The 15,520-nt window shown below is 45.4% G+C and overlaps 1 protein-coding gene across 3 annotated transcripts in view; it reads left to right on the forward strand.

The window, feature by feature from the left end:
- Positions 1-15,520, forward strand: part of tmem108 (transmembrane protein 108) — a 39,527-nt gene that overhangs the window by 4,718 nt on the left and 19,289 nt on the right. The window contains exon 1 of one of the 3 annotated variants that reach the window (XM_056433698.1): positions 5,829-5,904. The exons of the other annotated variants lie outside the window; for them this stretch is intronic. The gene's annotated coding sequence lies outside the window, so the exon portion shown is untranslated. Of the gene's footprint in view, positions 1-5,828; positions 5,905-15,520 lie in introns of those variants that run through there. 3 annotated transcript variants of the gene reach the window in all.

Here is a 15,520-nt window from a genome sequence, read left to right on the forward strand (position 1 = left end):
GGGAATTCCTCACATTCCTCAGCTGCAGCCGTGCCACTACAATCTGAACCCCCACCCACTGACGGTCACCCTCTGCGCCGAGAGGGACCCAAGGGGCGGAAGGGCCCAAATAGCCGCTGACCCGCAGCCTTGCTCGCAGATCAAAGTTTTCACTTATCAAGGGAAATATCTCCACCACCTCAAGATTTATCGGCAGAAATGTAGGCTAGGTGCAAACATTCAGGATTTCCAAGTGATTTATCCTCAATACTTTATTTTGTTGCCATGAGCTTCACATTTGTAGTTTTAAGTGAAATGTATCAAACTAGTAAATTGGCATGGAATTTAGTGCAGGCCTTCTTGTTCCCCTCAGGATGAATTCTGATAACTTTGTTGGGGACTTTTAATCTGGTGCCACCAGCAGGTCAAATATTAAATTTGTCCAAATACCTGCAATTTCCCATCGGCCCTCATACCACAACATATCTGAAAAAGGATCAAATGTGCGTCATATTTTGTGGCATGCTGTTTAATACCCACCGGGACACAGAGGGCTTGTGTTTTAGGATCAATCATCATTTTAATGCAACTCAGATGACTGGGTCTAATAGGATTATTGGAAGGCCTTGTGGGATGGGGGGGGGGGGGGGACACGTTACCCTTGCAAACCCAGCCTGGGGGTCATGTGATGGAGGGGGACAATACCAGTAGCCCGATGATTACGGGGTCTGAGATTGGGCTCACCTATGAGGATTACTCAGAGCCTCTAATGGAAGGTGGGTCTTGACCCCGACTCGCTAGGAAGCTAATCACCACCCTCTCACCAAGAAAAGTGCTTATTTGTAAAAAAATAAATAAAAAGCTAGTGAATAGCCTCTAGTCTCTGGTTTCCTTGATAACTTCTTCAATCTGGATATTTGTTCGCTAAACACTGAACTAGTGTAACAGATTTTTAAAAATCATTTGTGAATACTTGTCAGTTCTACTTTTGGGTGAGAGCAAGTTGTATTCATATTCTTTTTCTGTGTGTATCCAGCCTCCAGGCTTCTGAGCATGCCGTCAGTTGAAATCAAACCTCGTCTCCAGTCCAGACTCCTCTGATAGAGGCTGCAGATTAAAGTGGCACCATATGCTGTGGCCTGAGGAGACCCCCCACCCCCCCTCCCCTCGGTAGATCTTGTTATTGCGCTCTATATATCACTGTCGGCAGCTATTTGTTGTGGCGGATTGAGGTTACGGGGGCATTGTCTTAAATGCTCGGTCATTGCCACTTTACCCCGCCTCCTAAATCAAAGCATCTCTCGCTCATTTCCTCTCGGTTCCGTTGTTGTGGAGGTAATCCCGGACTCGTCGAATTTATCCTTTCTCGGGAGCATTTTTTAATTCATCCTCTTTCGGGTGCTCTGTAACTCCGTCAATGTGAGCGTAGCCAAATACATGTGTTTTTAAAAGTGACCGTAGTAGTGAGGACGTTGCCATTATGCTATCTGCTTTCTCTGAATGCAAGGAAAGGAAATCTGGAGCTTTTTGAGAATATCAAACCATTGTTTTCACCATGTGCCCTGCCCATGACGCATGTGGCTCATTTCATGGCTGCTGGAGAGCCAGATTGAAGAGCAGCGGGGCTGATGTGACTCATGCGCAGTGCTCGGCAATGCACAAGGCAAATCCTCGTCCAGGTCGCATGAGGTCAAATGAATTGGAAGAGGAGATGGAAGAAGAATGATTAGTCAGGCTGCGATTATAAAGTGCCAAATTGCCAAAAGTAAGTCTTTGTGGGCGTGCTGCTGGCGTGTGGGCCAGAATGATGGTACAGGATGCATCTGATGTCTTCCTCGCCAATTGTCATTTCATTGTAATAATTGCATTAACCACGTCTGGGAGAACTCCTCAAATATGAAACTATCAACGCTTGTCAGCCCCAATTAGAGAGCAGTTTATGTGGTTTTGCTCCCATTCTCCTCCTCCTCCTCCTCCTTCATCTCCCTCTGAAGTCTGAGAGACCTGCAGCCCCAGGGGGGCTGGAAAGCCGTCTAGTAATCTGAGACGGCATTAATACTGAATAAGATGGAGAGAGGCGTTGGTCCCGCAAATTTATTTCCATCATTTAAGTGGCGTTTCAATTTTGAGGAAAAAAACAAACAATTGCATCACAGTTGGATTTTGCAGAGTGTGTGTGTGTGTGTTGTGATGCTGGTAGTGGTGGCAGGGATTGTGGTTTGTGGCAGCGACATCGCCATGGAGACAGATGCTGGAGTGAGAACAGCACTGGCAGCAGAAAGGAACAACATGGCAACAACACAATCTGATTGGACGGCCACTCGGCAGACCTATGGCTTTTTTCTTATTTTAACTGGAAATATTTTCCTCTTTTGAAGCGTCCTTCACGCTGCTAACTTTCACAGTTGCATATGGTTCTGATCCATTGAAACTTCAAGGTCCATGTGTACACCCAGATCACCCCGTGTGTATTGAGAACGTGCAGGACAAGCCAATCCCCCCCCCCCCACGCCCCCCGGGCGAGGACAGTGTCCTTTGGGGCGAGAAGAGATGACTTGACGTTCTGGGTTGCTCAGAAGCCGCAATGTGGACCCCCTGGTCTCTGCGCAGACTGTGTGTGCTGTGAAGAGACTGCAGCTCGCTGTGTGGTCTACCATACGTCACACGCTGGAGTAACTGCAATGATTTCTCTCTCCCTCTCGACATGATTTATTCCACATCTCTTTCGTGTTTCCACGGCACGCCGTCGGCTTAAAGGACCGTCGACGCAAGTGTGTTTGAACACGTCGCCCCGTAATCCTTGAAGAAACGGTTTGCCATTTTGGGATTCGGCTCATTTGAGTGAGATGATCAATATCAATCTCGTGTCTGTTTGTTGATCGCTGAGCTAGCGCAGAGGGGGGGGATGTTAGCATAGCTTAGCATAACGACAGGAAGCAGAGGGAACATTTTAAAACACACATTGCCCGACCGCTTTAGATGCGTTGATGTGAGAAATAACACATATAGCTCCATTGATTGCAAAATGGTTGGCTGTGATGTTTCGTAAGTGAGATAAGCAGAACCACGGGAATAATCCTGTAAGATAAATTGTGACGCAGGACAGACGTATTGTCCCATGCCCAACGTCACACAGAAGAGAAGAGAGAGGCAGTGGAGGGATGGAGACAGCGGAGGGATTGAGGCAGAGGGGTGACGGAGGCAGCGGAGTGATGAAGTGACGGAGGCAGCGACACCTGCACATTCTCTTCACGCCTCTCCGTCTCCAAACATTTGACATTTAACTCCGTTAGCCGTAAACAAGCCGCTGCCGCTGTTTGGTCTGTTCCGCTTCGTGGTGGTTGAAACCAGCCGAGAGCGAAATGCAAAGAAAGAGTTGTCTGCAAGAAAAGTAAATGAATAAACCAAAATCTAGAGCTGAAGTCATTTATTTAAAAAAGGAGAATATTAAGTGGTTTCAGCTCAAATATAACAGTTTGCCGCTTTTCTCTGTAGTTAATATGGAATTAATATATTCCTTTAATTTGTCACCCTTCTTCTAAACCGTCCGAGACCTAAAACTCGGTGAGCTTTCCCGATGAACTAGAGGCATCCTCCTCTTCATGTTGTTTATTATTTCACCCGTTTGATCTGAGAACAAAAGGGGCGTGTATCACATGTGGTTCATCACTCCATCGTAGACTTTGTGAAGCCACAAGCTCTCCGCTCCATACAACACGGCCCTGAACCACCACTTCTTCCATAGCGTTAAACACTGCTGAATGTGTGTGTGTGTGTGTATTTGTGTGTGATAGTGTGTGTGTGTGTGTGTCACCATCTCATCAGCACCACGCTGAGTCCGGCTTGTTTACCTATCCATTAATTCAGCCATGAGTGATGGCACAGGCAAACCAAAGCGCTCCATCCTCTGGTAATTAAACGTCTGTTATTAAGACATTTCTCTATTGGAAATCTTCTTCTTTTTTTTTAACCACACACACACACACACACCTTGAGAAGTTGCCGGTGGGCGTCCTGGCTCGCGCTGGTAATTAGCGTGCTGAGTGGTTGCACTGATTGCTTCATTATTTCTCCGATATTTGATGGATGTTGCACGTTTGAAAAGCCCACGCCGAAGCTCCTGACGCGAGCGGTTCGTCAAACTTTAAAAAGGCTGCCTAGCAACACTCTGAAGCTGCCCCCTCATCTCCCCTGATCCCGTTGCATCAGACTTGCTCAACGCCACACACACCGGATGCATTGACCGACCGGCCGGCTTCACCTCCGACGTTTCAGTCGCATGCTGCTTTTATATCTTTTTAAATGAGTCTCTTTAGATTTTGGACAAAACTCGCAAATACAAAACGAGAACGAGTGATTTCCATTATCCACCATTTGCTGATTAGATTATAATGGTGACATTACCAGATAGATCAATCAATATGCGTAAGTTGCAGCCATATTTAAATGACTTTTACAATATGAAGAAGTTTGCATTACCAAAGAACGGAAACATTTCTTAAGCACTGGCAAAAGTGGTGCAACTATGTCACAGATGAATGGCCTGACTGTATTTCTTTACTCTATGGAAAATTATTTCTCCCTGTTTTATTTATAGTTTTGTTACTATGGTATTGTTTTAGTTTCTTTATTACCTTCGCATTGAAAATGTGGAAGGTTATGTTTTGATCGCTGTGTATTTATTTATTTATTTGTATGCATAACTCAAAAAGTATTAAACCGAATCACGTGAAATTTGGTGGGATGATTGGTTATTATCCGGGGACCATTTGATTAGATTTTGGGATCGATCTGGTCAAAGGTCAAGGTCAAGGTCATGAAAAGGTCAAAATCTTCTTTTTACCATAGTGCAGCCAATTTTTATCCAATTAGCATGCAGCTAACGCCAACATGTTCATAATTAAATGCACAATCTTGTGATATGCGAAGGTATGCGCTCTACCGAGTGCCCGTTCTAGTTTCCATATGTGTTTATTTTTTTTGTTTTTTACTTCTCTTTATACATAGAATCTGAAAATTTTAAATAAGTGTATGTGAGATTCTGAACACTAAAAAAATATAAATAAATAAAAATTTAAAAAGAAAGTAACCACCATTAAACAATCACATAATAAAATGAGACTTTTCCGTGAAAAAAAAAAGAAGAAGTTTGCATTTGTGTTCCCAATCAGGGAAAGCACACACATTCTTTTAATTTGTGTGCTTCAGAAATATTTATTTGACTTTATTTCCACATTTCTTTAACAACAAAACATGTTCTCACTTAATTGCTAATAAATAATGAGTTGGATCCTTCCATCATGGATCGCTGGCTTCGTTCGTCATTCCAGTCAATTGGTTTTGCTAAATTGTTCAAAATTCTTGGCAATTGTGCTCCCGGTGGTGCCGCGTTGCTCTTCTGAGAACAATCCTTGCCACGGGGTGCCGTTTGCACCGTGATACTAAGCCCCGTGGTTCCCCTCTGTTTCCTCCTCCACTGGACTCCCACTGGACTGGCCTCAGTCGGGTCTCAGTTTTAAATGTCAACGCTGTCGGGTCCCCACGCCGTGGTGTCTTCTGTCGTCTCCGGGTGAACGGCGGCCCCGGGGCATTACGGCTGCCGCCGCTTCCTTTCCGTCATGTTTTACAGCTCCAAACCAAATACCACGTCTCTAATCACGTGGTGGCGTCAGCAGAAAGGTCACCGCTGTCCAGGATGGAGGACCCCGGGCTCCATTACTCTGAAACTGTGTCACCTCCGGATATATAATAGTGGGGGGGGGGGGGGGTGGAGCATAGGAGGGACGTGGAGGAGAACAATACAACATCTCCCCCCCCCCGTCTCCGGACATGTGGAAATCTCTGGACCTTGGTCGTTCTGTACGGATGTTGCTCCTCTCGGTCGCTCGTCCCAGCTGGCTCTGCTGCGCCGCTCAAGGAAACGAGGTACAATGGCCGCCCTCCCCTCCAAAAAAACATCCTTCTCGTTCCTGCCATTGTCAAGAGGTTGCGTCAAGGGGTACCGTTAGGAATGTGTGTGTGTGTGTGTGTGTGTGTGTGTGTGAGTGAGGACCTTCCTGGACTTTCTGAGATGTGTGGAAACAATATGTATTTCCCCCTTTTAGCTCTGTGTCGACCTCATGGACATTCCTGAATGCACTAAAGAGTCTTTTTCCCTGCCCTGCTGCGGACATAGCTCCTGTGTGATTCATGCTCTTTTAATAGTAAGATGATCAGACCGTATGTTGACAGGAAAAGGCTGAATTCCACTGCCTACTGCCACATTTATGCTCCCTGACATCTTGAAATATGGATACCGTTATGGAACAAAAGAATCTTCTCGGTTAGTTATTTTCCTTTGTTGCGTTTGACGTCTAAAGGTGTGAAACACATATTATCTTTCCCAATATGTGTTGGGGTTGTTACTCTTTGATGAGCTGTTTTTCAACCACAAGAGTAAGAATGTATTGACACGTGTTTTTTAGAGGTAAAACTCCACATTATTATATTTGAGCGAGTTCATTCTTAATCTTGGGATCAATATGTTTGATAAAATAATCTCAAAACCCAATATTTGTTGTTGGTCCTCATCACCAGTTAAGGTGGTAAAGTACGAGGTCAAATATCCAGTATTTCACAATTTAAACATATAATATGTTTTTAATGTCCCATCTCGTGAATGACCTCATGACCCCCCCGGATTTATTTTAGGACCCCGCAGGGGGTCCCGATCCATAGAGTGGGACCCCCCTCTTCTATTGCATCAGTTTCATTTCACAGCTTCTTTAATGATAATGATAACAGCCCACGGTTTGTTGTTCAGCCCCTCAGCATGTGGAGATCAGCCCAACGCCCTGTTAGAGCTGCTATCTGATCTGATCTGAAGGGATTACGCTTGTTTGTGATATGATGCCCTCTCTGTTGGTGGCAACCCGGGGGCGTCTTATTTTGCGTGGGGTAAAAAAAAAAACCTAAAAGAGTAGATGGTGCAACCTCTTGTTTTGTCATTTTACGACATCTTATAATCCCCCTCGAGGCAAATAACACATCTTTCATGTTCATGTTCGTGCACGATAGTTTGGTGAGACGACGTGAATCGCTCAGACGTGCAGCTCCACGCCGCCCTCCTTACGCACGCGAGTATCCGTCCTCCCGGCGGAGCTCGTCTGGGCGAGAGGGCGGTTCGGCTTCGACTTCATCCACGTGTGAGTCACCGTCTCCTCGGAGGCCGGCGGACCGCGAACTCTCACCCTCAGAAAGGGCTCCACGTTGGGGACTTCTCGGCAGAATCGCTTCGACAAAACGGTCCTACGCAGTTAAATGTTGCAGCAGTTGTGCCGCAGTGCACGAATAAGTGGCTCCGCGCTCCCAAAGGTTTGAGTCGGCGCATATCGAAGCGCGTGTCCTCGCTCTCTGTGACGAGGTATCGATGGCGTTAAATAAAGATGCGCCTGCTCTTGCGCAAGAGGGTGAAGGTGGCGTGGAGGCCGAGTGATAACTGTGACGCACGCTGGGAGGCTGCAGGGCAGATGGAGGCTCGCAGCACCCTCGGCGTAGCGGTGCTGCGTCATGCTGTTTTTTTTTGCTGTAGTGTTGGCTTGTCAGTTTGTCTCAATGTGGAGACGGTGTCTGCCTTTTATTGACGATCCGGGGCTAAAAATACCTGCCGCCTCGCCAATCAGAGCAGAGGACAGGTTGAGCAGCGAGGTGATTGGCTGGGATGTCCAGTGAATGTTGCTAACCGTTCTCCGATTGATAAAAGGGCATCAAACAGACATCCGATGCATTCATTGGAAATGCGAGAAAAATACTCGCTGCAGATTATTCTCCAATGAGGAATTCTTCACCATGTTCATCTTCCTCGCTCCTTTTTTTCTTTTTTCTTCCTTTTGCGTTTGCTCTTAAGGGCCATTCTGTGCTGACAATGTTTTACAAGTCTGACCATAATTTGAAAAGCTTTTGTTCAAAATGAGGCAAATGAGCAGGGTGTTATTCAGGCTCTGGCTCTTCTTCTGTGGTTGTATAATTGCACACAGATTTTCCGTCTGTTGCAGATTGAATATATTCATATTAATCCTCCTCCCCCCTCTTCCTCTCTTCCTCCTTCTGTTTCATGGATCGTGGTTATCTGGATCGTGGACCATGCACTACTAATTAGTCATACACTCTGTCATATTCATTGAATGTGTTGTAACTCTGTCACGCTTCCTTCTGGTCACATGACATCTATTGCGTCCATCCTGGAGAGGGATCCTCCTCTGTTGCTCTCCTGAAGGTTTCTTCCATTTTTGCACCGTGAAAAGATTTTTTCTATTTTTTGGGAGTTGTTCCTGATCTGATGTGAGGTCAAAGGTCAGGGATGTCGTATGTGTTCAGACTGTAAAGCCCTCTGAGGCAAATTTGTGATATTGGGCTATGTAAAATAGACAGAATTAAATTGAATTAAAAAAATGAGTCATTCAACCTTTTAAAAAATACAACTAATAAAGAAATGTGACTCATTTTTTACAAAGCCACTCTGTGTTGGGCCACCAGCGGCAGGTCGGCCATCACCTTCGCTGGCGTGACAGGTGTTCAAACTGCTGCAGACAGGCTGTCAGATGGAGGACGCCCGCGTCACCGGCTTGACAGGGAAATCTGATGTAGTGCTAACCTCCACCCCTCCTGGACACGCAGGCGTTTTGGACAGCACTCACCTGACCCTAAAATACAGAACGTGTCGGACATGTCAAACTTTCTCCACGGCATTATTCCTCTTATCTCCTCTGCAGAAGTCACATTCTTACAATGGTAATATAATCACTGTCACTCTTTTGAACGGTCTCTATCTGAAACTCGAGCTGAATGTGGCCGGTAGGTGCAGGTGTGTCCTCAGGTAAGACTTCCTATCCATGTGGTGTCAGAAGGGCTTCCCAGGGGTAAACAGTGGAAATCAACCCTTTCTTGCATTGACTCGTTGTTCTGCAGAGCTGAATGTTCCCCTGACGTCGTCGTCAACCCTCTGTAGTTCTGCTCATCTTTATAATCATAAGTCTTCTCAGTGCTCGAGTACAGCTCACATACGTCTCAACAATGTCTCTGTCATAGAAATGGCACTTTTCAGTCACAATGGCAGCGTGCGGTTTGTTTTTGTGAGCTGACATTTGCATAATGGCAGTTTTGTCAACAAAAACAAGATGTAAATTGTGTCAAAATGACACACTATACCTTGAGTGTTGAGTGTATTCATACAGGAAAAATTACAAATGAAAGAATATTTTCAATCAATCAATTGTCAATTTCTGCTGCCTCATTATATCGTGAGGTAGCAGAAAAAGACAACCACGAAATACTGATTTATTATTATCATATAGAGTGTATGGAGAACCTGTCAGCCATGGAGCAGCACTAGCATCCATGAGCAGTTTTGTTTCAACAAGGAAATATCTGTTCAGCTGCTTGATCCGCCCTCCCCTTTTTGGTACTGACAACACATTCTGCCAGAACACACTGCAGTAGGGTAATGATGCTCTGTGGGCTTGTCACCACGAGCAGCTCCTTTGACATTATAAATAGTAATTGTATCTATTGTTAACATAAACATATTGATCAGTGCAGCTTTGAAGCATTTAACTTGAATGCTGCCAACAGCAGCTCTATGCTGCCTCTTGAAATGTGCACAGAGACGCACATAGCTATAATAAACAAGTTATTGTTTTCTTGTTAGTATATATATATATATATATGTATGTCCCATATTTGCCAGCTTCCAGACTGACAGCTTTACAATGCCCCCTTTGGTTCGAGGGACCAAGCGTGAGGTACTTATTTGGATGAAAGACATGACATTAAAGATGTAGGGGAGCAAAGAGAGATTGCAGATGAAGGAAAAAGCTCCGGGCTTTTCTCCAACATCGAGCCCCGTGTTAGAACCGCTCGCTATCACTTTAGAGAGCGCTAACAGCCTCCCTCGACTTCTGTGAGTTAAGGTGGCACATATGCAAAGTGAGTCTATCATCCTCCGCCCGGAGAACACGCAGCGGTGAACAGTTATCACTGAACACGCTCGCAGGGAGCAGTCTCCGCCTCTGGGACGTTGCATCGGGAGCTGTCTTCAAAACCACATTAGTTGAGTTTCAATCAATTCTGAAAATGGTCTTTTTAAAAAGGGAAAAATAATGACGTTTTGAAGTTGGAGAAGGAAGGAGGATGAGGTGAAATACTTCATCAAAGGTCTCGAAAATCTATTTTCCTGGTGTAAATTTAGATCTTTGACAGCCATTACGGGGAGGATGATGTGCTTGTTATCCAATACCGGTGGCCTCATTGAGCGGCGCTGGTCCGATAATCAATGTGGCCGAGCGGGAGAGGCACACTTTACATATCAACCTGACACCGTGAGATGTAACGCTCTGGAAATCTGGCTGTGAGACAGAAGCCAAAGATGAGGCTTTGATGGAATGTCCTTCCCCGGGGGTTTGAGATATGAGAGAGAAAAAGGGCAAAGAAAGAGTTGTGTTCATTTGAGCAAACAGATTATTGAGCTCCATGTGCAGTCTAATTATTAACTTCTTCTCAAAGCTACAAAAGTCTTGTAAAAGATTGTTTTTTTTACATTATTCATGCTGCCTGCTGACCCGCCGTCTCTTTTAAGTGAATGGAAAGCAACGCTTTGGCCATTACATCATCCTCGCTTCATTAGTGCAGAGCTAATTAAATACACGCTTGTGAAACAAATGGCGCGCGAATATAAAAATGCTATCCAGATCAATCTCTGGTGTGATCAGATATTTATATTCAAGGCGGATTGAAAACATACATTATTATTCCTCCAACGTGACCCTTGCAGAGCTGGGATGGGTTAAAAACAGCATTTCACATAAAACTTTCCTGAAAAGCATATATTGTACATACAATACTACCCTCAGGAGTGGACAATTATCATTTCAATTATTTATTCTATTTGTATTTAATTATTTTTTATGCAATCTATTCATTATTATCCTTTTTCCCCCTCTTCTTTTTTTCTTTTCTCGGAGTGAGCACCATTTGATGTGTGTTGTTCTTTGTGTGTTGTGCACTGTACCTGAATATCACGTGTGCCAAGACATACAACTGAAACATTGACAAGGAAAGGGACTACATGAAAATACATATTGTTATGGTTACATTTTAAAAAGTGAGCAAAAAAACAAACAAAACAACAGCATCTCCTGTGAGTGCGTGGATGGCGACGACACCGCCGCATGAAGAGAAACAAATGTCTCCGGCGGCGTTGGCCATTACGCGCCCACTAAGTGTGGTGGATGTACCTGTCATCTTAAGCCCCTTTCACCCATTTTCTTCCTCTCTTCTTCTATCCTTTTTAAAATGTGTTGCCGTGTTGTGGCAAGCGTGGCGGGGACGTGACACGCCGCAGTCTCACGTTACTCTTCGTCCCCGGGCAGCTCGCAGTATCAGTCGCTCGCTCAGTCAGGGCGGGTCGCACGAGGACGAGGAGAGAGAGGGAGACGGAGGGAAGGATATTTACGACTCAGACAGTGGCGAGGCTGAGCTGAATCCCAATGGCTGCTCCTTTACTCCCCCAAACCTCTCTCATTAGAGAAGCGGCGCGCTCGTGCAGAGCATTTGCAGGTAACGCAGGCTTCCAGCTGTGTGAGTATCACAAAATATGACAACTATTATCCACTCATAGGACAAATCCATCTAATCAGATTCGGTGTTCATCATCTAAGAGCAATGAGGTGCTTCGCGACGAAGCACTCTAATTAACTTATTTTTTTGGCTGCGTGCAACTACTCCCAATATGTTTCTTCTATTTCTGTTTCAGTTGTTTTTGTACTCATCCCATAATAGAAAAAAGGCCTCCGTTAGTAGATTCCTCCGCAAGTGATCGTTGTAACACACAAATCTGCGAATAAAGTTTTCAGGTCTGACTTCAACGCTAATCAAACGCCTTCGCTGACAGCACGGCTTCAATCATCCAGGTGCTTGATATTCAGTCGGCGGTGTCGTCTTTCCAGTGATATAACGAAGTCTGTCACAGGTTCCTCCCCAGGGCTCCGTTACCTGTCTCCCTCTTTGTTCCACTGATTCCGTCCCCAGACAGTCTGGCCTTGGTTTTAACGAACGCCTAGTTTGATACCGTGAGTCTGGCTCCGACTCCTGTGAAAAACATTCCGGCGCCCAAAAGATTTGAGACTCGAGTCGGATTTACGTCTCAAAACTGAGGTTTCACTTGGCAGCTGCGGAGCTTGACTTTCCCCAAACTTGACTCAAAACAGACCTGAGGTCAGTCTTGAGACTCGGGTCAACAAAATGAGGACTTGACTCGGACTTGTAGCGCCCATACTCCGGTTCCCATTCAGGTAAACAGTTAGCTCTGTGAGCCCTTAGTTCGCACTATTAGCGCTGTCAGCATCGTTGAGAGGCAGCCACAGTGCTCCCTATCTCGGGGATATACCCTTTAAAAAAAGACTTGAACTCGGGAAAGACCTTAAGTCATCAAAATAACAACTTGAGACTAAACCTGATTGATTGCTGAGAGATTTGACTCATTAGAATCGAGACTTGGACTCAGATTTACATTCAGTCCCAAAAAGGACTTGGCTTCCTTGAGACTTGACTTGAGAGTTGACTCATGTGAGACTGGACTTCCTTGAAGACTTGAATTGAAGGTCCGTCTTGAGTGAATAAAATGAGGACATGAGACTTGACTTGAACCATTGTGGGACTTGACTTACGTGAGACTTGAAGATCGAGTTACAAAGATATTGACTTCAGACACCAATGAGACTTAAGACCTGGACTCCAAGGGGACAAGAGTCCCAAAAATGACTTGACTTGGATTCAACTCGTGTAAGATTTGACTTGCTTGAGACGATACTTCCTGAAAGACTTGACTTGAGACTAGAGACTTGTGTCTTGGGTTGGAATTGACTCCTGGGAGACATTAGTTCAACTGTGACTACTTCAGCTTTGACTCTGACCTAAGTCAACAAAATGATGACTCGAGACTGGTTCTGTACTTGATTTACTTGAGACTTGACTCATGGGGGACTTGGCCTCACACTCTGACTTGAGTTGAACTTAAGTCACAAAAAGTAAGGCTTGAAATCGAATATTGGACTTGAGAACTATGAGTTACTTGAAAGCAAAAACCACCTTGCAACAACTTGGCTTGGACTGAGAGGACTTGAGAGCTCCTAAAACAGCTGTGACGTGCACAGGAAGCTCGTGCCGTTAAACTCTCCACGTGAAAAAGGACCGTTACAGACGGGCAGGAGATGGAGCCGGCTGCATTCATCTCTCTCTCGGTGTCTCCCATGTGCTCCCACGCCCACAGGCCGGGCTTCGGCCGTGATTCCTCTGATGAATTGCTTTGGTAATTGGCCGTGTGTGTGCACGCTGAGAAATGGAGAGGCCGGTGATGCTTTTCTTCTCCCCCTCCTCGTATGCCCACGGGAGCTCTTCCTCACTTGTCCTCTGAACAAATGAGAGATTTATTGCGTCCTGCGAGAGCCGCCGCAGGTTTTCCCCTCTGTGGATGCGATGTGAGAAGCTGAGATTCTCTGTTTTTTGGTATTTTTTAAATAAGCAATCTCTAAAATGTTTGTGTTAAAATCTTCCATGATTTGATGATAATACATTTTTTAAATCTGTTTTCCTCTACGTTAAAAAAAACCAACAACAAAAACAGAAATACGCCTCAGCGTAATCCTAATTCTCGTTTTGAGTGTCACAACTCGAAAAGTATCATCATTTGATCAAATCGGTCCGATAACATTTGGAAAGTCTGGAAAAGCTACATGATGGAATTATCTTATAGTTATGGCCTAAGCAGAAGTGTCTGGTGCACGTTCCCAGAATCAACTCAAAAGTCAATTATAGGTTTGACTGTTTCTTTACGTTGCTTTTGTTTTTTTATATGTCAAGCATATTTTGATGATTGTGATGGCCATGATAATCATCCCATGCCTACTCACAACCTGTAGGCCTAAAAGGCGGTTTTGAAAAAGTTAGCATCTTACTCCTTCATACCTCGGCATCGGCTTGGCGTTACGACATTTACAAAAGATTCCAGCGGTGTGCCAGATTCACAGCTACCTAACTTTAGTCAAATTGTTCCACCCGTCGTCGTTATATCAGTCGTAAAAAAATATATATATATTCTGCACACTTTCTACCTCTTCAGTATAAAAAAAAAAAAAGTGAAGCAAATCTGCGGATTTACTTGCACATAGTGAGAAAAAAAAATCTCGGGTTTCCTGCTTTTGTGCAACTAATTGAAGTACAGTAGTTACCAGTACAGGGGGGGGGGGTACTGGGTCTCTGATTGATAACCTGCACATCCTCCGTCAGCCTTTATGACGCAGCACCTGCATCTCATCCTGCCGGGTTTACCATCCACGGCCGCGACTGACAGCGCTCACGCGTTCAGCTCACCACCGTGACTCAGCAATATGGCCGGCGTCAGGGATGGCAGCATGAAGAGAGCTCCCTGGAAACCTATTCCTGCTTTGCGGTTCTTCTTGCTGCGAGCATTTAATTTAGGCCTGTTGTTGCATGGAATCAATACGCGTAATCATTCAGTTGTTGTGTGTATCCTGCCGGACAATTAAGTTATCAAAGCCCCCAGAGTCTCTCTCGAGTCATCGGCACTGCTTTTCAACCCTCCCACTGACGGAAAATGGTCTCATAACAGGATTGTTCACGGCTGTAATCAGTCATCGGCCTCCCCCGTTTGCACAATAAGCCACAGTCTCCCATGATTGGTGCCAAGCGGAACGTTGTTTTTCAAGGTCACCAAGATGGCGTCAACAGTCCCAGAGTGTCGCGCCTGAGATACAGCAGCAACCTCCGGACAGGGAAGACAAACACATGAGGACACAGATAGAAACAGAGCGATCTGGGAGTGTTCGTTGATATCCGTCAAAAGGGTAAAAGCGGCATTAAAGAAAGAAAGGGCACCCTCTGTGTAAGCATGTCTCCTGGGTCGCTGTGGAAGGGCTGAGTTTGCCTCACACAGCTGGGATTAAATCGAGTCTGGGACTTGATGCAGTTAATTCTGTATGAAAGGATCCAGATTTTTCATGTGATCACACTGTAAATCCGCTGTTTGCGCTGAAAGATGATTTTCCGACACCTATGTAATTCGCTGCACGTATGTATCTCTTCGATTATGTCTCAGCCACAGGTTTCACGCTTCACAGGGAGAAGCTACGCGGCGAAGAGATAAAGCAAAGCGCCAGAGCGCGGCATCAGAACTGCGGGGAGGAAAGCGGCAGTGACAACATCGTGATTGCAGGTCCAGTTATCAGTTGACTGCGAGAGCACGACAGTGTAGTTCACACCGTCGGCGCCTCCCACACCACCCTTCCCTCTTCCTCCTCCTCCTCCTCTCTCTGGGCGAGCAGCCAGCCTGCTGCCTCGGCTCCTGTACATAACCGCAGAGTAGAGGGAAGTCCAAAATTAAAAGCATTGTTATCCCTGCAGCTGGTGGCCACGGGGAGTTGGAGTGACAGGCTTATTTCATTGTGACGTCCCGGGTGACCTTGGCTTTGGCCTCTAGTCTGCCCTCCCC

The sequence above is a fragment of the Pseudoliparis swirei genome, chromosome 16 (genome assembly GCF_029220125.1).
Source record: "Pseudoliparis swirei isolate HS2019 ecotype Mariana Trench chromosome 16, NWPU_hadal_v1, whole genome shotgun sequence".
Taxonomy (NCBI): Eukaryota; Metazoa; Chordata; class Actinopteri; order Perciformes; family Liparidae; genus Pseudoliparis; species Pseudoliparis swirei.